The sequence below is a fragment of the Ailuropoda melanoleuca genome, chromosome 4 (assembly GCF_002007445.2).
Source record: "Ailuropoda melanoleuca isolate Jingjing chromosome 4, ASM200744v2, whole genome shotgun sequence".
NCBI classification, from domain to species: Eukaryota; Metazoa; Chordata; class Mammalia; order Carnivora; family Ursidae; genus Ailuropoda; species Ailuropoda melanoleuca.
In genome coordinates this window covers 58427105-58446492 of record NC_048221.1, presented here as the reverse complement: position 1 = coordinate 58446492, position 19388 = coordinate 58427105, and the positions used below count along the sequence as shown (strand labels likewise).

Here is a 19388-nt window from a genome sequence, read left to right as displayed (position 1 = left end):
GCTTGGACAGCTTTGCTGCCTTTACTGACCAAAGGCACAGTGCGGGCAAGGGGCAGACTTGCATTTGATAGAAATGTAGATATTGCAAAGTGGAGGGGAACGAGGCTGCTGACAACACTTACTATCCTTCTGTCTCAGTAAACCATGAGCAGGCTGAATTTCGGTATGCAAAAAAGCTCCCTTTACACGGAAAAACCATTCTAGTGATACCGAGAGTGAGAGCTGAAATCCTTGCCTAATTTCAGATTAAGCAAAACATAAGCATTTGGCAAATGCCAAGATTGTAAAGTTGTGCAAGCAGTAGAATCACTTTGAAACCCGAAGCGCGGCCCCAGATGTTTGGGAGTATTTCCCTTCGGCTGTTCCTCCTAGCGTGACTGGCTGCATACCTCCCGGACGCTGAAACCCCATTCCTGAGTGTTCACTCTTCGCGTTTACTGCACATGCCGTCTATGAAGAAGGAATACCGCTGAGTGCCAGTTGATTAAGAGAGAACTGTGTAAGGGGGGAGCAAGGCAGGATTGCTCTCAAAATACTCATTTATCAGTGATTGAATCACAGTACTTCCGAACTTCTGTATTTTGGAATTGGTGGGATAAAAGGTGTCAGACAATTGGAGCTTGCTCTTGTAGGGTGAATTGGTTCAAAGTCAGGGTGCCTATGACCAGATTCGGATGGGACTTACATGCGTGGCAGTGCTCGGGGGCAGCATGAAGCGGGAACGGTCCACTGAAACTGTTCTGGCCAGAAGCCGATGCTGCCCCAGACAGCTGCCAGGGGAAGCCTGGGGGGCGGCCCTTCTGCATGCTACCATCTGATCTCCAGACAGAGTAGAAGAGGTAAGCCCCCACTAGCCTGGCCTGAGGCCACCCCTCTCTCAAAGGCAGAGAGTGGCCTTAGAAGAAAGAGGGAGGATTCTGGAATCAAACCCAACTGGAATCACTTGCCTCTGGACAGTAGAGCCAAGTGGATTAAATATGCAATGAAATTTTATTTCAGAACTTCTCTGAGAACATCCTCATTTAAAGTCCCAGTTCCAGAACAGATCCAAAGCACTCATATGGCTGGGATAAAAGCTGGGAGAGTGAGCTGTGTGTCTGTTCTCTGAACAGTGCCAGGCCTGTCCTGTGCACCCTGCCACGGTGACCACGCCACTGTCTGCCGGTCAGGAGCTTCCCACCCTGCCTGAGGGTGTGTCTTGCTTTCTTCTCCTGCACCTCACTCTTGGTTGTCACCCTGTAGTTGTTAAATAGTGACAGCAGTACTGTTTTGCAAAGTCCAAGGGTTAAGCTTGTTGCATTATTTGGAATTGAGAAAGAATTGGTCCCTATGGCATCCTGATATCACCTCTGCATTTATTTCCCCCATCTCCTGAGCCAGGGAAGGCGGTGGCTGGAGAGAGACAAAGGGTCCTCTCTGTGTCTGCCTGCAGGCCCAGCAGAGACCCATAGAACACGAAGTGCTTTCCTTTAAATATCCTAGACCTAGAGCTTGCATTAACAAGGATTTTGCTTTTCCTTTCTTGCAGCTTATTTGTCAGAAAAATACAAGTTAGTATGGATACATGTTTTCCCTGCCCAGATAGAAGGGGTCCACATGGCAAAAAGCAATCCCATGGGGCTTGTTCCAGAGCAGAAAGTTCCCCCCTACACCGCCATCTTCTCTTATTGTCCCTGGTGTTTTTAAACATTAGCTTTATCCCCCTCCCGTCTTTTTAAAATGTGCCGACTGGGGAAGCCTGGCCAGAGCCAAATGAGTGTGGCTGGCTTGTTCCTGGGACCGGCCTGCTCCTCTGTCCCAGACATTCTGACCATGCCCTTGCTCCCCTGGTCCCCCTTGGAGCCCCTTCCAACCAGGTAGAGGCATTTCTGTCCCTTTGGAAGAGAGAGGGCTAGTCATCACATTGGTCCACTTTCCCTGCATTTAGGGTTTAAAATGCCCCCCGCTGGTATATGAAGGGTTAGAGAGGGCAATGGCAGGTCTCAGCTTGAGCAGCTGTCATTTTAAATCCTCAGTGGGCCTCTGCTTTGAGCCTGGCCTGAAACCAAGCCCCTGGGATGGGGAAAGGATTTTTGTGGTAACTGGGATTTCAAGGGGCCAGCATCCCCCGCCCCCGGTGAGCTGGAAGGAGGGGAAAAGCAGCAGGTGCTCTGGCTGCCAGCTTGGAGTTCATAGGTGCTCTGGTCACTAAACACAGCCTCTCCACCCCACACGTGGAATCAAATAGCCTTGGATGGTTTTCACACGAGTTGCTTTGTGTTACCTGACCTCACTTGACGACCTAACACCCTCACACCTGAGGTTGTCCCCCTTTGCACCTCTGCCTCTCGTTCCCTACTTTTTTGCTCAACGGTCAAGAGCTTTCCTCTGTATTCTTTTCCCCCCTCTGCCTGGGAAGCCTCTACTTATCTTTCAAAACCTCTCATGTCGCCTGCTCTGGAAGGCGCTCAGCCTGTCCGGCTGTTTGCCCATGTGCCCCTGCTTCAGACCTTCCCCGCGGCGCTGTCTTCAGAGACACGGCCCGCGCCGTGGCTATTGCCTCTCTTTGGTGGGTTTTTGGTGAGCACTAGAGTGCATGTAACTGTAGCCCCGCAGAGTATGTTTGTGGAATGAAGGTGACTGTTCTCCTTGCCCAGTTTTCCTGGCCGTGATCCATCATGCTGGCCCCTGCTCGCGTGGCTGTGGGCTGGTCCCGTGGGGTGGGGGCTCGTGACAACCACGAGGAGAGGTTTCCTTCCTGTTCTCTGCACAGTTGCCAATGGGCTCCTCGCCTGGAGAGGCAGCACACAAGACGTCGGGTGTAACCACAGCGAGCACAAGACTGTCTCTCCTGCTGGTGGAACAGTTCCAGCTGCTGGACCACATTACTCACATTCTCAGCAGTGAGTCACAGCTTCCCCTCCATTTTTCAAATCCAAGGCCAGTTTCCGTGCTATAAAAAGGAGGTTATTTGACCTATCACATCCACACTTGTTATCTGGGAGCACTTTAGTCTTATCCCAACCTAATCAGAATATCTCAACTCTCCTCTTGCTAAGTCACCAGAATCAGTGATCACTTCTAGCTCTTTAATGCACGATATAGAGAACTACTGTGCGTGTAAGATGATTGGTATTCCTCTCCTGTAAAACGCCAACACAGAGGCAAATGCTACAGGTGAGGAAGCAGTGCCATGCAAATGAATTTATTTCTGGAGGAAAATTAAACTCTCTAGGTACGGTCCTCAATTGGGCATGTGCAGAGAGGCAGAATGGTCCAGTGCGATGACCAATGACTATAGACTTCAGTGCCAGACTTGGATTAAAATCCCTGCCCTGTGTGACCCTATACAGTTTTCTCAATCTTTCTGGTCTGTAAAATGGGGATAATATCGCCTATCTTGCTGAGGTTTAAAAGTGAGGACTAGGATGTATGTAATGCGTCTTAAGATTGTTTCATAGGACCTCAAGAATGGCTGCTATTAATGAGAAATTATAGCAATTAAGTAGTGAATATTACTAAGCATTAATAAAAGAAATATTACATGAAGGACACATGAACACACAAGGCTAAGGTGCATGAACATATCTCTCAAATGTGTTTCAGCTGTTCTTTGCATTCTTTGAGGTATGCAGTCAATAATGGAATTCCACCTTAGATCCTTGGATTCACTTTTAATTAGATTGTTCTCATCAAAACGCCACCCCTTCACTATCTTGCCACTTAATTTAGTAAATTGGTAAAGCAAATGTGGCATGCAAATTGCCTCTTCCTCACTCCAGAACATCATTCATTGCCAAAGCCAGCATGGATTCGAAGCATTTGAAGTGGAAATTAGTTGAGTCAGGGCATACAGTTGTCCAATTTTGATTATCTGCATATAGTATTTTAAAAATTGGATTATGCTTTGTTTCCATTTAACAAAGGAAGGGATATGTTATTGTTGAGGTTTTTATTAAAACAGAAATCTAACAAACACTCTTCAGTGACTGGGTGAATTATAGAAGAGAAGACTGATCAATAGAGGACTAAAGGTTGCCGAGCCAGTTTAGGAGTCTTGTCTGGATTAAAGCCTCTTGCGGCAGCTCAGATCTGGTAAATATGAATAAATGCGTAGCAAGTGTCAGCCCTGGTTCCATGCCATGCAACTCAAGAAAAGACAGATCTCTAGAAGGGAGATGATCCACTTCCAGCGACCGCTATGAATGCTGGAAGAAATGCCTGCGGGATCGGTCACTGGTTGGCATCGAAGATTGGCCATGAGAATCCCAGTTCTGACCAAATTCCAGTGCATTACCACAGCTTACCTAACATCCTGGTGTGCTCAGGACCTTAGGACTTCTGTGAAGAGGGACCATTTTCTGGCAGGTCCCAGCTCTGAAGACGATCCGTCCTGCTAATTCAGTATTGAAGCAAATACCACATTTCAAGGAAAGGATGGCACATGTGTTTTGTTTGTTTGTTTTTAAATCACTTTGACAACTTGAAGTCAGGGTAAGGAAAGAAGGGCAAGGAGAGAAGGGGAGAGGAAGAGAAAGTGAGAAGGAGGAGGAGAAGGTAAAGGGTAAGAGGGGAAAGGACAGATAGGCAGACAGACAGAATACCTGGCCTGGCTCCTAGTAGCCTGGAATCCCCAAATAATAGCAACCCTTTTTTCCTTTTTGGCAGAACTTTGTGTATTTTGCATTTCGCATTGAAGTCCTAAATCCAGGTCCTCTTCTGTAAACCCACCTAGTCTGATGGCAGCCAGAGCAGGCAGAGGCAAAGCCAAACCTGTGAAGTGGCTCCCAGGGGCAGCCTTGGCCTTGAAAGGTATGGCAGGAGCCCAGGATCCTGAGCTAAGAAGTGCAAGCACTCCTTGCTTTGGAGTTGAGCTTAAGTCAGCCAGTAAAATTGTCTGTCTTGAGGAAGCTTAGCTTTCTAAATAAGGCTATAAATAATTTCACAAATGGGGCCCTTGCTGTATAATAGTGTGTGCTGATTTTTGAGAGCTACTGCAAGAATAAATTTGCTGAATGAATAAATCTGCAGTAGCCGCCAGTCGAATGTGAAAGGATGAATCCAATGCAGAAATAACCTTTGAAAAAGGATGCGTTAACTGAGCACAAAGGGTGCCCACATAAGTGATTTCTAATTCATTAAGGGGTAGACTGTCAGCTCATTCTTTGGTTTTTCGGTAGATAAGAATTCAAATGAGGACCCTTCTCCAGCTTGGAAATCAGGCTTCTGGCATCTGCATATCTCACCACATTGAGGTATGGGCAGACAGCTTTATTGCCATCAATTAAAGTTCCATGCACAACTCTTGTAATGTTAAGATGAGGCCAAGAGAGGTGACTTTTCCCTGGCTAGATTGGAATTTAATGACAGTGGGCAGACATCATAAAAAAAACCAAAGTGTGGGATGTGGGCACGGCTACTAAGCTGTGTTGCCGAGGGATTTTCTTGTACCCGTCAGTGTCTTTATCATCCTCCCCCCGGGGTGGTTGCATTAAAATGTTAGAGCGCAGACAGGAGGAAAACTGCAGATCTTCTGCTGCTTCTGTTGGCTGTGCTTGAGCTCCCAGGTGCACTCCAGAGAGAGGTCTTGGCTTCCGTGGGCAATGCAAGGGAAGGGAAGTGTGTGCTTCTGAAGTGGGAGGAAGAGCCAGCGGACCATCAGGATGGGTCTGGAAGTTGTCACCCCAAAGGATGTTCAGTGAGATTTGAAAAAAAAAACAAAACTATCCACGTGTATCCTCGGCTAATGATTTGTGACCCTCACCCCTCTCTCCAGGAAAAATACTATAAGTGGTGGTGAGCGAGCATAAAATTGAAGCCCCCCCATTGTAGTGGTCTCCAGTGTGACCTGAGTCCATGTGCTTCTGCACCGGGGACTGGTGAATCCCGGATGCCCGTGCGGTTTGCCCATGCGGTTTGCATGTGCGTCTGCCTGTGTGCTCCCAGCAGGGACCAGGGTTAAATGAGGAGAAACGTGATGTCTGTGCTCCCACCCTCCTAGTGGCGGTGAAATTTGGAACAAGTAGTGGACATGAAGACAATGCTCCAAATTGTCAACTTGTCTTATACATGCTAGTGATGGTTGTTATCTTAGGTCCCCAAATATCTCAGAATGCTAAACTTTTAGTATAATGACCACCGCTAATTCCAGAACATTTTCATCACCTCAAAAAGAAACCCCATACCCAGCAACAGACGGTTCCTGGTCCCTGTCCCCTCAGCCCCTGGAAACAACTAATCTGCTTGCTTTCTCTATGAATTTGTCTACTCTGAATATTTCGTATAAATGGGATTAGATAATATGAGGCCTCTGTGTCTGATTTCTTTCACTTAGCATAATGTTTTCAAAGTTCATCCTGGTTGTGACACATCTCAGCACTTCATTCTTTTATAGGCAAATAGGAATACTGCATTGTGTGGTTAGACCACATTTGTCTATTCAGCCATCAGTGGACGGACATTTGGGTTTTCTTACTTCTTGATTACTGTGGATGGTTCTGGTGTGAATACTCACGTGCAAGTTGTGTGTGGGCATATGTTTTCACTGATGTAGGAGTGAAATCACTGGGTCACGTGGTAGCTCTGTTGGCCTTCTTCAGAGTGGCGCAACATTTCACATCTCCACCAGCTAAGTATGAGAGTTCCAGCTTCTCCACATCCATGCTGACATTTCCTGTGGTCTGGCTTTATGGTTATAGCCATCCTTGAGGGGGTGAACTGTTATGATTAATCCCTTAGATTTTAAAATACTAATGAAGGTTGCAGTGCCTGCTTACCTTTGGAAGAAAAGCCACGTTGATGACCTGTCAGCTAATATTTGTCCGGTGCTAATAAGTCCTTTGAAGATGGTATTTAAGAAGGCAAAGTTGGTTCTTGATCCCAGAATTCCTCGCTTAGAAGCTGTTGATGCCTTCTGGTAGGAAAGTAGATGAAAATTACGATGCTATATACGCACCAAGTGATACTAGGAGAGAGGATGAATGTACAGATGGGAATAGAGCCTGACACAAATCTGCTTCTAATTCCAAGGAACAGCCTTTTTCTTCCTTAGTATGCAGTGTGTTTGAACTTCTGCAGTGTCTGTTGCGTGCGTGTTGGCACACCATCTCCTGGAAGCAACAGTGAGATGTCAATTCCCCAAACTCTCTCCTCTTCCCATTCCTAAACAGTAATGACTCATTCAGAAAAATGCAGTCCACAACCTTGGCAAGGAAATGGCTATTCTGGGACAGGCCTTTGGCTTGTGTTAAGAAACGTTTTAAGAATGTGTTTGTGGTTTTTGTGTTTTGTTTTTTCTAGTGGCTAGAAGGGAGGATGTGATGACTCTTACCAGGCCGTGGAGGTCAGTGCGGGGGTTCTTGGCCGTATTTCCTCCGCACTGCTCGGAAACAATGCACTAGTCTTTAATTTTCCCTAAATTCAGCACCCCACTCCATCCCTGCGTCTGCCGTCACAGGAGTCAGGATGGGTCAGTTTGCACAGGGCAAGCCAAGAAACCCTAGAATCCCGGGCCTGAAGGGGGTCTCAGGGACCTCCTATTCTATTTACATCCTTGGTTTCCCCTTCCACTAGCCCCCAGTGACCCAGCCCCCTTTATAAATCCCCAAATGTCTCTTTCATATTGAGTGAGTCCTAGAGCTCACTCCCTCCGGAGGCAGACAATCCGTTCTCCACTGTGGCTGCTAGAAGATTCTTTTCCCTAAGAATTCCCAGTGTGCCTGTAACATCCACCTGGTAGTCTGGGCTCCATCCTGTAGGCCACTCTCTACATGTTTGTCCCAATCTTTTACATGGTGAGACTTTAATTAGAGTATTTAAAGACAACTATTATCCCCCATCCCACTAATCTGGTTTCCAGGCCAGATATCCCCACCTGTTCCTCCAGTGACCCTCTGTGAGTACACTGTGTGCCACCGGCCCGGAGCAGCGTGCAGGCTGCCTGTTCCCACTGCCCTCCCGCCTCACTCCTGCTGTCCCACAGTGTCACCGATGTGAGCAGGAACCTCATAGGCGTTCATTCCAAATCACTCCTGATGAGAAGCTCATGGAGGGTTGAAGTGTGCATGGAGCTTAGATTAGAAATGAGTAGTTTTTATACTTTATTTATTTTTTTAAGATTTTATTTATTTATTTGACAGAGAGAGAGACAGCCAGCGAGAGAAGGAACACAAGCAGGGGGAGTGGGAGAGGAAGAAGCAGGCTCCCAGCAGAGGAGCCTGATGTGGGGCTCGATCCCAAAATTCTGGGATCACGCCCTGAGCCGAAGGCAGATGCATGCAAGTTGTGTCTGGGCATATGTTGAGCCACCCAGGCGCCCCATATACTTTATTTTTAACAATATTTTTATTGTGAAACATGTGCATGAAAGTCTATTAAGGTTAAGGACTGATAACAGAACACGCACCAGTGTGTCTCCCACCCAGCCTAAAAACGTCGGGATAAGAGAGGCTCTTCAGGTTTTCCTGTTCCTTTGTTGTCTCCTTTGCTTTTCTTATGGTGGTAAAACCATTTAAGAATATGTGTGTATGTGTTTCTAAATAGTTAGTTTAGTGTTATGTAGCTTTGCCTGGTGCTGAGTATGACAGACTTAGAACCACTATGTGCTCTTCTGTGACTTGCTTCTTCCACCCAGCAAACAGTCCGCCACGTTGACACCTGCAGATGCTGTTCCCTTGGCTTTCCTACTGGATGGTTTTTTGTGATTTGAGCAAACAGTCCGCCAGGTTGGCACCTACAGGTGCCGTTCCCTTGGCTTTCCTACTGGATGGTGTTCTGTGATTTGAGCAAACAGTCCGCCAGGTTGGCACCTGCAGGTGCCGTTCCCTTGGCTTTCCTACTGGATGGTGTTCTGTGATTTGAGCGTATCACACATTACCCCTTTCACAGTTGATGGGCATTTGGGTTGCTTCTGGTTTTTTTGAATGCACACACAGAAGTTCATCCTTTGTCTAGAGAACGTAGGGCTGGCTTCTTTGGAACTGAGTAGCCAGGGGAGAGAGCACCTCTTTCACTCCCACCTGCATTGGCTGCAGACGCTTCTTTCTACCCCTTTGTCAACACTTACTATTGTCAGGCTTTTTAATTTTTGCCAATCTGATGGATGTGAAATGGCAAGTAATTTGCAAATCTCTGGTTACCAGGGATGGTGAGTATGTTTCCATGTATTTATGGACCACTTGTGTTATCTTTTATACAATGCCTGTTGGAGTCACTTCTCTTATTCTCGAAGATAGATTATATTGATCTAGTGTTTATCCTGTCACCACTGTTTTAAGTAGTTTGAGACATGTTACCTGTTTTCACGCTTCCCAATAGAGTAGATGTTACTACTATGACGTCCGCCTCACAGGTGAGGAGCCTGCGGGCGGAGAGGGTGTCTTGCTCAGTCCCCCAACTGGCAACAACAGGGTAGGGACTGAACCAGGCACGAGTTTGCCCTTAACCACAGCATGGCTCTGCTGCTGAGGTATTTATCTATTCTGAATATAAATGCCTTATCTCTGAAATGTGCTGTAAATATCATCTTCCAGTTTGTGGATTGGCTCTTTCTTTCTTTTTAGTGTCCTTTGATGAGTAGAAGTTTTTTGTTTTGTTTTGTTTTTTAATTTTGGTGTTGTGAAACTGAACATGTTTTCTTTTATCTCAATGTTTTATGTCTTTTTTCAAAATCTTTCCCAACCCCGGAGCCTTACATTAACTTCTAAAAGTTTCACAGACTTGCTTTTCATGCTTGAAATTTTAATTCTGCTAGAAATAATTTTGTATATGGTATGAGGTAGAGGACCATTTTCCCCATGTAGATAAATCAATTTTGCCAACACTGTGTATGGAATGGCTTAGCCTTCCCCTGCTGATCTGTAGTACCTGGGCTCATAAATCAGGTCATCTCTGTGTGGTGCCGTTTCTGGACTCTGGCCGTTCCCTCCGTCCATTTGTCTATTCCTGATTCCATTATATGTTCATAATTACTATAACATATTAAAAGCCTTGATAACTAGTAGGACAAGGAAGTTTGCTATTCTCTATATATTTTGAATCAGTTTGTCAAGTACTTCATAATTATTGAGATTACATTAGGAATGCATTTGAACTATGTATCAATTTGAGAGAAAATTACAGCTTTTCTGAGACCTTGTACTCAAAAACACAGTATTACTTTCAATTTATTTAGGTCATCTTTAATGTCTGTCAATAAACTTTCATAATATTCTGAAGGGAATGCATATTTTTTGTTAACTTTATTCCTGGTACCATTTATAATAGCAAGAACAACATAAAGTATTTTTTAAAATTCTGTGCTCTAACTGCTTGTTGATGGCATATAGAAGGACAGTTGACTTTTGTAATTGTGTACTGGTGGCTATATCCACTAACCTTGCCAAATTCTTAATTCTAATCATTTCTGGGTAGTAGTTTTGGGGTTTACATAGATGATCACATCATTTACAAATGATTGTAGTTTTGTCTCTTCCCTTCCAATCTGTCCACCGTTCTTTCTCTTTTGTCTGACGGCATCCCCAGTGCAGTGTTGAATGAGGATATAAAAAGCATCCTTGCCTTGTTCTTGATCTTCAAGGTACTGTGCTCAAGATTGCCCTACTCAGGATGGTGTTTGTTGTGGGGGTTTTGTTGATATTCTTTATCAGGTTAAGTGTATTTTTCTCTGTTTCGGTTTAATCCAGAAGTTATTTTTAAATGAAAAGTCAAATTTGAATTTTGTCAAATGATTTCTTTAAAAAAAGCTTTTGAGATGGTATAGATTTTCTCTTTTAATCTTCAGTGTGACAAATGAGTAATTTTTCTAATTTTAAACCTTCTTATATGCTTGGAATACCCAAATTAGACATGACGTGTTACGGGTTTTTTATACATTGATGGAGCAGCTGGCAAATCTTGTGTTTAGGAGACAGGCGTTCAGTGCAGCTTGCATGTTTCTCATTCTTGCTTCCACGAAGGGGGTAGCCTATTAGCCAAACTTTCTTGGGTAGCTCTGAGTAGACTCCCCACTGTGAATGGGCCTGAGGCTTCACAGCCTACCCGCTTGCCAGCATCAAAATGGTTCAGCAGAAACCTCACAGTAAAATGGCTTTAGTGCTCTCTTCCCCAGGGTTCCCGTGTTCACTTTTGACCTTTGCATAATCCTTCTTTGTGTGTCAGCTCAGCTATGTATTTCTTTCTCTTGTTATCGTAGATACTTTCAAACATACACAATAGTGTCGGGTCTAGAAGAATGACCCCGTATATCCAGCATCAACAGCTACCAGCATTTGCTCATCTTGTTTCCTATCTCCCTCCACTCGTGTGTGTGTGTGTGTGTGTGTGTGTGTGTGTGTGTGTGTGTGTATGTTACCTTTTAAAGTTAATTTCAAGCATCATATCATTCACCTGTAAATACATCAGTGTGTTTCTTCAATAGATGAAGTCTTAAAAAAAAAGTAACCACAATATCATCATCACATCTTTCAGAATTAACAATAATTCTCTAATATCGCCCATGTGCAGATTTCCCAGATAGTCTCTAAAATGTCTTTTCGTGGCTTGTTTTTTGAAGAAGGTCCACGTGTGGCACTGGATTATGTCACTTCGTTCCTTTCCATCTAACGGTTCCCACTGCCTCTTCATGCCATTGACATGCTGAAGAAACCTAGTTGTTTGTCCTGTGGAATTTCCATGCTCTTGACTTTGCTGGTTACATCCTTATGTTGTTATCTATCCCCTGTGTTTCCCATAAACTGGTTTGTTTAGATTTGTTTCTTTACTTGTTTTTTTTCCTGAGAAAAGACTCCATAGGAGGTGCCGTGAACCTCCGGTTTCAGCAGTGCATGTCAGAGGCGGCCTTTGCACTCTGTGATCTAGCGTGTTAGTCGTCTCAGTTAGGAGGCTTGTCCAGGATGCCTAGATGGTGGTAGGATAAGAATGGGAGTCCCCCAAGTAATGAATCATTGAACACCATATCAAAAACGAATGATGTACTATACTTAAAAAAAAAAAAAAGAAGAAGAAATGGAAGTCCAGAAATAGTTTTTGGTGATGTGACTATTCTCCAGGGTCCTGTGATCTGACAGCATGTTTCTCCTCATCCCCCAGTCTCTGTTTGTGTGAACCAGAGAGATGCTTGATCACTCTGGTGGCAGGGAGGTGACAGTCACTGACATGAGCATTAAATGCCATCTGGAGTTGGCAATGTGGGAACGTCAAACACGTGAGCTCCCAGTTCCCGTCTCCACCCTCTGACCCAGAGATCTTGAGCTGAGCCTGCCCCGGAATGTTAATGGACTGGTCACGACAAGCCTGTCCCCCCCTTCCTCCCACATCCTGGCTGGCCTCTGTTGTCTCCCTAGTTTGGTCACATGTCCATAGAGGCACTACGGCGACCACATTTCTTGTGGTTGGAAGACTTGTCCTCTTTTCCTTCACCTTCCTCTCCTCTCACAGTGTGTTCCTCTCACTGCTATCACAGCCTCTCACGGGTGGCTGCCTGCCCACAGCTCTTTGACATTTCACCCTGCTCAGTCCCCTCTGTGTCCCTAACTTCTAGGCCCGGTCACTGACCAAGCTTTGTGGATTGCCTCTAAATCTTTCAGTCTGAGAACCTTGCTGGAGATTTCTGAGGAAAGAGGGAGTCATGGCACAAGGGCTTCTGCATTGTGAACAGGCCTCCATGAGGAACACTTCACTAAGACTCTTGCAATGGATGGAAATCACTGGATTCTTTGTATTGGGAGGAAAATCAAATGGTTCCAGAGGTCATGGCTAGAACCAGTGTCTCCCCGCCCACCAAGGCCAGCCTTCCTCAGGCACGTTTCTGAGCTGGACTGTGCATTCAGCCAAGCCCAGAGCTGGCAGGCCAAGCCCAGCACACAAAGCTTCAGCAGAGGGGTGTTCGCCTCTCCAAGGGCTGCATGAGGGCCAGGCTTGGCTTGATTTTGAGCTGACATAAAAGAAAGCATAAAGGAAGGTAAAATAAATTGTGGGAGCCTGATACAAACTAGGGGATAGATGCTTTTTCTTACCATAGATGGGCCCAGCCTCCACCTTCATCCCACCTGTTCTCCCATCTTTAAGCAGTATTGTGATGTCTGGAGTGTGACCAAAGAAGAAAGTCATATAAAAGTGAATGGCTTCCAAAAGTCTCTCAAGAACCTTTTAACTTTGGGTCCAGATAAACCACAACATTTTCCATTTGGGTTCTTGGATCTCTAGTCATTGAGCCAGGCATTGAGAAGGGGATGCCATGAGAAGACAACATTCCTGGCTTTTAAGAAATATGTAATTTCATTTACATGAAGTGAATGGTTAAAAAAAATTTTAAAGCTGCATACACAGTGTATGTGCAGACTGTCCATCTTCTCCTGTTCTGGGGGGATGAAGAGGTACTCTGAGGGAAAGTGCTGAAAAGAATGCCCTCTACCCAGTTTCTATCATATTGGAATGTATGTGGTAAGTCTGCCTCACTTAGTGGCCCACAGAAAGAAGAATGTTGCCTTTTCCTTAGTTTTGGTTTGCATTTCAAATGTTGTTACTTTACTTGAAAAAGTGGTAAACTTCCTGTGCCCATCTCTGTCTCTCACCTTTCTTTTTTTGCTTCTCATCATGGCATGTCTCAGAAGTATCCAAGGCTTGGGGTATCTTGGCGGTTCAGTCGGTTAAGCATCTGACTCTTGATTTCTGCTTGGGGCGTGGTCTCAGGTCATGGTCTCAGGGTCATAAGATTGAGACCCACTTTGGGCTCTGTGCTGAGTGTGGAACCTGCTTGAGATTCTCTCTCTCCCACTCCCTCTGCCCCTCCCCCTGCTCATGCACAGTCTCAAAAAATAATAATAATAAATTTTTAAAAAGCAAAGTATCCAAGGCTTTTATCTTGTAGATTTTTTAAAGTCATGTATGTTCTGTATATTATTAATCTAAATAAATATTCCGTCTTCCTCACAAACTTTGTAAGAATGGGGAGTGTGTTTTATTTCTAGGATCTCACACAGTGCCTGGCACAGAGAAGGTAGTAGTAAGTGGGTGGATGGATGATGAATGGATGGAGGGATAAAGCTAGATACCTCAAATGTGTACACAGGTAGGCAAATAGACACCATTGCTCCCCGGCCCCCCCTTAACGGCTCTGTGTGTGTATATGGTTGATATGTGTGTGGGTGTGGTGGTATGTGTGTGTGTGGGGGGGGTGTGTGGTGTGTGCATGTGTGGGGGGGTGTGTATGTGTGTGTGGTGTGTGCGTGTGTGTATGGGGTGTGTGTAGTGTGTGTGTATGGGGTGTGTATGTTTGTGTGGTACACATGTGTGTGGTGTGATGTGTGTGTGGGTGTGCTGGTGGTGTTGGGGTGTGTGTATGGTGTGGGGTATGTGTGGATGGTGCGTGTGTGTATGGTGTGTTTGTGTGGTGTGTGTGTGTATGGTGTGTATGTGTGTGTGGTGTGGCATGTGTGGTGTGTGTGTGTGGTGTGTGTGGTATGTGTGCGTGTGTGTGTATGGTGTGTGTGTGTATGGTGTGTGTGGTGTGTGCTGTGGTATGTGTGGTGTGTGTGGTGTGTGTATGTGATGTGTGTGTGGTGTGGCATGTGTGTGTGTGTGGTGTGTGTATGGTGTGTGTGGTGTGTGTGTGGTGTGGCATGTGTGGTGTGTGTGTATGTGTGTGTGGTGTGTGTGTGTATGGTGTGTGTGGTGTGTGTGTGTGGTGTGTGTGTGGTGTGTGTGTGTATGGTGTGTGTGTGTGTATGGTGTGTGTGTGTGTGGTGTGTGCGTGGTGTGGCATGTGTGGTGTGTGGTGTGGCATGTGTGTGGGTGTGGGGGGTATCCAGTCACTCCTCTGTGGTGCTGGCACCCGTCTGGTGTTTTAGAAAGGGGTGCCCCAGTAAATATGTGCTGAGTGGAGGTTGTGCCACGTATTAGCTGCTTCTGAGCCTGTGAAAAGCCAGCCATTTGGAGTCCTTGTAGCATCTGTTGCTGACTTTGGACAAAAATCTAGAAAGGACTCGTCAGCTTTTCTCCTGAGCACAGGAGGATCCGTCTCCCGGATGACCAGAGGACAGTTTCCCTCCTGTCCACGCCCTGCGCCCGGAAGCCTGTTTCCCTGGGTACCGGGAGTGCTGGCGTGTAGGCTCATGAAGCTGACACTCCCTCTGCCCCACGGGGCGGTGTGCCGGGAGCAAGAGTCAGGAATTGGCCATCAAAAAAGTGCCTCAAATGTCACCAGTTAGCAGCTCCCCAAGCCTTTTCTCCTGCCTCCTCCCCTCTCCCCTGCTTCTCACTCTACTTTTTGCTGTTATAAAGACACGGATTTGAGTGTGAGCGAGGAATTCTTGAAGGCCTGGGACCTCACCCAGGCATTGCCTGTGTCCTCCCTGCCTGGGGCACTTCCCCCAGAACCTGGACTGAACTTAAACTTGCAGACCACCCCCAGCCCCACTGACACTTCCCGTCCTCTTCCCGGTGTATTTCCTCCCTACTCCTTCCTGGCTTAAGTGTGCTACGTACGTGTAATGGGGATCCAGAATCTCTCTCCCCTTCTGAGATGCATGCTCTCTGCGGAGCATAGATGATTTTTGTCTATTTTGTTTCTAACATGTCAGCAGTTCCTCGAACTGTGTCTGGCGCCTATTAGGTGGCCAGTTAATGAGGTGGGCAGGTGAATGAATTTCGTTGATAATGGTTCTTAGGTCTTTGGTGAAGGGCGTGTGGGAACAGCTGCTCCCGCCCTCCGGCGGGCCTGGCGGAGAGCTGGCCCTGGAGGACCTGCCTGCCCGGAGACCTGGGCCACAGCTGTTTGTAGGACTTGCCATGCGTGCCGACCACACATGGTCGTGGACGCGGGCCCAGCCCCGCGCCAGTAGCGATCAGAACTCTGCCTTTTCCCTTCATCTACAATGAGAAGGCTGCCCTTGTTGGCGTGTATGTTGGCCGAGGCCGACTGTAAGCAGCAGGCGGAGAGGCGCTTCGCCGCAGGGGGAGCCGCTGCGGCCTTAGGCCCTCCCTCGGGCCGCCTGTGTCTGACCCGGTCGGTCCGGCCAGCCTCTGTCTTCCGTCTGCTGCCTCAGCTCTCTCCTGTGAGCACCTGTGCTCCTGGCCCGTCTCTGTAGCAGGTTAGGAAGGTGAGAACGGCAGCCAGGTCTGCTTCACGGGAATCGGGTCTGCTGGGCAGCCTGGCAGCCTGAGCGAGGCTGGAGCGGCATCAGGGTCTGTGATGCTGCCTCGACCCGTGCCTGTTTCCAAGACCGTGTGTGGGACAGAGGGACAGGGCCTTCTCCTGGCCCAGCCACATACTGGGTACCAGGGCCCCCTCCGCTCAGCCGCTCCCGGACAGACTCTCTTGCCTTTAGTTCTGTCCGGATGCCATGCTCCGCTCCCCTTGTGCTGAGGAGGCTGGGGCTGCCCGCAGTGGGCGGGACTTGTGCGCGTCTGCCAGGCAGGAGGTGGGGTCACCGGCATCCCTCTGCTAAGCAGTTCTTAATGGTTGCAGAAGTCAGTGTGCAGCCGTTCAGGCGCTTGTGTGCGAGGATAGGACTCAGGACCGTGCTCTAGAATTCACACGGTATGCAAATTGTGTCCTTACAAATGTGTTGAAGTATTTCCTGCCATGCAGAATAAAGAATCCGAAACCGATGGGTTCCTTTGAGCTATTCCGATGGGGTGGAAATAAAGTGTGAAAGCAAAGCCTTGCCATCACAGCTTACAGAAGACACGTACAGCCTGTGGTCTTTAGCCCCCGTAGCGGGTGGAGTCAGGCTGCACCCCAGCCTGGCCCTGGGGAAGATGTGTGAGCCAGGAGCCTGGCCTGACTTGAGCGGCACGCAATCCCCTCCAGTCTGATTCCCTGTGGGTGTGGCCCTGCCAGCAATTGGAGAATGGCCACAGAGCCCAAGCCCTGGCCCTGGAGCATTTTCCAGAATAGACCTCGGTTCTGAGCCCTATGCTTCGGGCATAGTCTCACTATGTGTCTCTTTACAGAAAAACTTTGCTGATCCCTGGCATAGAGGATAAGGCCTGGTTATGTGACCTTGAACAGGTTTCTTGCTTTTCTGTGACTCAGTTTCCTCATCTGTAAAATGGAGACAATAGTAATACCTAATACTGTTATGTAAAATTAATGAATTACAAATTACGGCATCTTAGAATAACTTCTGAGAGGTGGTAAATTTGTTTAAAATTTTTAAAGAGGGGCACCTGGGTGGCTCAGTTCGTTGGGCATCTACCTTTGGCTCAGGTCGTGGTCTCGGGGTCCTGAGATTGAGCCCCACATCAGGCTCCATGCTCAGCAGGGAGCTTGCTTCTCCCTCTCCCTCTGCCTGCCACTCCCCCTGATTGGACATGTGCTCTCTGTCAAATAAATAAACAAAATCTATAAATAAATAAATTAATAAATGTTTTTAAAATGGGGCACATTTCCAAGATTTTTAAAAAGTCCAACCGCTCGTTCGAATCTCAGTCAACTCTTCACTTGCACACTGATCATTTAAAGACCACTTCACTGTTCGGTACCTCCCTCCCCTGTAAGGCCTCTTCATGGTAGAGAATGCCACTCTGTGGTCTGTTTCCTGTCTGACTTTGCCCTTGGATGACTTTTCCCAGAAAACAGGGGTAAAGACTTGGTTGTCTGTGGGAAGGGTAGCAGCTGGTGCAGAGAGTGAGCTGAGGACCCTCTGGGTATCCCCCCCACCCCACCACAATGACAAGGGCCTCTGAGGCAGCCTCAGTTCCCATGTGCTGTGTGATCCCAGCGAGAGAGGCAGATGATGTGACAACAAGAAGGCAGGCTTCTTAATAAAATAGTAAGTGGAAGGAAAGGAAATAGGAGAGAATACGTTACAGATTATTTCCCTTCAGCTGTTAGAACAGTATGTGATGGTTGCCAGGCCCTGCTCCATCACTTTCTCCCCACCTGTTTCCCTTTGCTGTCTCAGGCAGAATATTCTATGCCACCTGCTTCTAGGTAGCACTTTGTAGGCAGAGTGCCTGGAAAGCAGGCCGACTGACTACATGTTTGGAGGACCCAGCATTTTTGTGGAGAAGTTTCTGGGTCCCTGTTCTCTTCTCTGTGTTTTAGGCTGGATTTTCTTTGGAAATTCTGTGTTTACTTATCTTTATGCCCTCCCAGGCCACGTTTCCCGATTTGGGGCTCAGACAACATGGTTTATATCACAGCGTTGATAGCCCACATACTTGTTCAGCATTCGAGTTACGGTTTCGTTTCTGCGCAGGATACTGCTGATTATACCACTGCTTGTTTCAGAAGGAAAGCTTGTGCATGCTCAGTGAAGGTGCACCCTGCAGGGAGACGACGGCCTCCGTCCTGAGCCTGATCCAGAATGCTGGATGGGAGCACCCTGAAGGCAGACTGTAGGGGCTTGGTGTTGCAGCCTCTCGCCTGCCCCAAGGAAGCAGCTCATCTCTTCCTAAAATGTTCCGCTGAAGAAGGAACTTTCTGTGTCCTTCTTTATCCTCTTCCTGTTTCTCAGTTTGCAAATGCAGAGCCCCTGACTGCGCCTATCTCATTCAGAGCCCCCCAGGACTCCTGGAGCTGCATGGCCTCCCCTAGCTCCTTCCCACCCTCCCAAGCCCCGTGAAGTCAGTTCAGGGCTGCCCAGAATTACCTTCTTGGTGACACCCCTCTAAGATTCCAACCCGCCCCCTTCCCAGCATTTCTTTGTCCCTTTCCCTGATTTGTTTGCCCCTTAGAACTTACTACTTTGTAACCTCTCAATTTTGCTTATTACTAAATTATTTCCTTGCTTGTCCCTTTGCTGGAACATTTACTCCATGAGGGCAGGGATTCGTGGTGTTTTGTTCACTGCTGATCAGAACACATTTAGAGTGAGAGGATATTCCTCTTCCCAATGTTTAAGAATTCAGGCAGGCCAAGTAAAGTCAGAAATACTGAATATTTTAGGCAGGTCAAAAATCACTACTTGATCCAGAAGCCAGCCAGGAGAAGAAAGACACCCCCCTCCGCCGCTTTATGCAGGGGATGAGATTCCATGCTGAGAGGTGGTCTTGCTTTCTAGGTGGGGTAAAAGGACAACTGGAAACCCCATTTGCACTTTCAATGGATTTACAAAGTCACATTAAAGCTGAAGGCTTCAAGAAGAAATTTCTTGTAGATAAAATAGATGGTAACTGGGGTGGTTCTCTAGCATATGAAGTACATTTCAGAGTGGAGCTGCCGCCAGGAAATTTCTCCCTCGAGTACATGGCTAGCAAATGCAGCGGGCTCTCTGTGCACCTCCCCTGCAGCTTGCACACTGCTGTTGCACGAGCAGACCCCTGCATGAGGGGAGGACGCCAGCCCCAGCAGCAGCCCACCACGCTCACACACATGCTACGGCAGTGACTCCAGAGACCATTTGTTTGTTTCTCCCTTAGTGAGACTGTTTGCATTAATCATTGATTTGTGAAGTTCACCTGAA

The 19388-nt window shown here is 47.1% G+C and overlaps 1 protein-coding gene across 1 annotated transcript in view; it reads left to right on the top strand.

The window, feature by feature from the left end:
* SH3RF3 (SH3 domain containing ring finger 3) overlaps positions 1-19388 on the top strand; it is a 376150-nt gene that overhangs the window by 187835 nt on the left and 168927 nt on the right. The window lies entirely within an intron of this gene.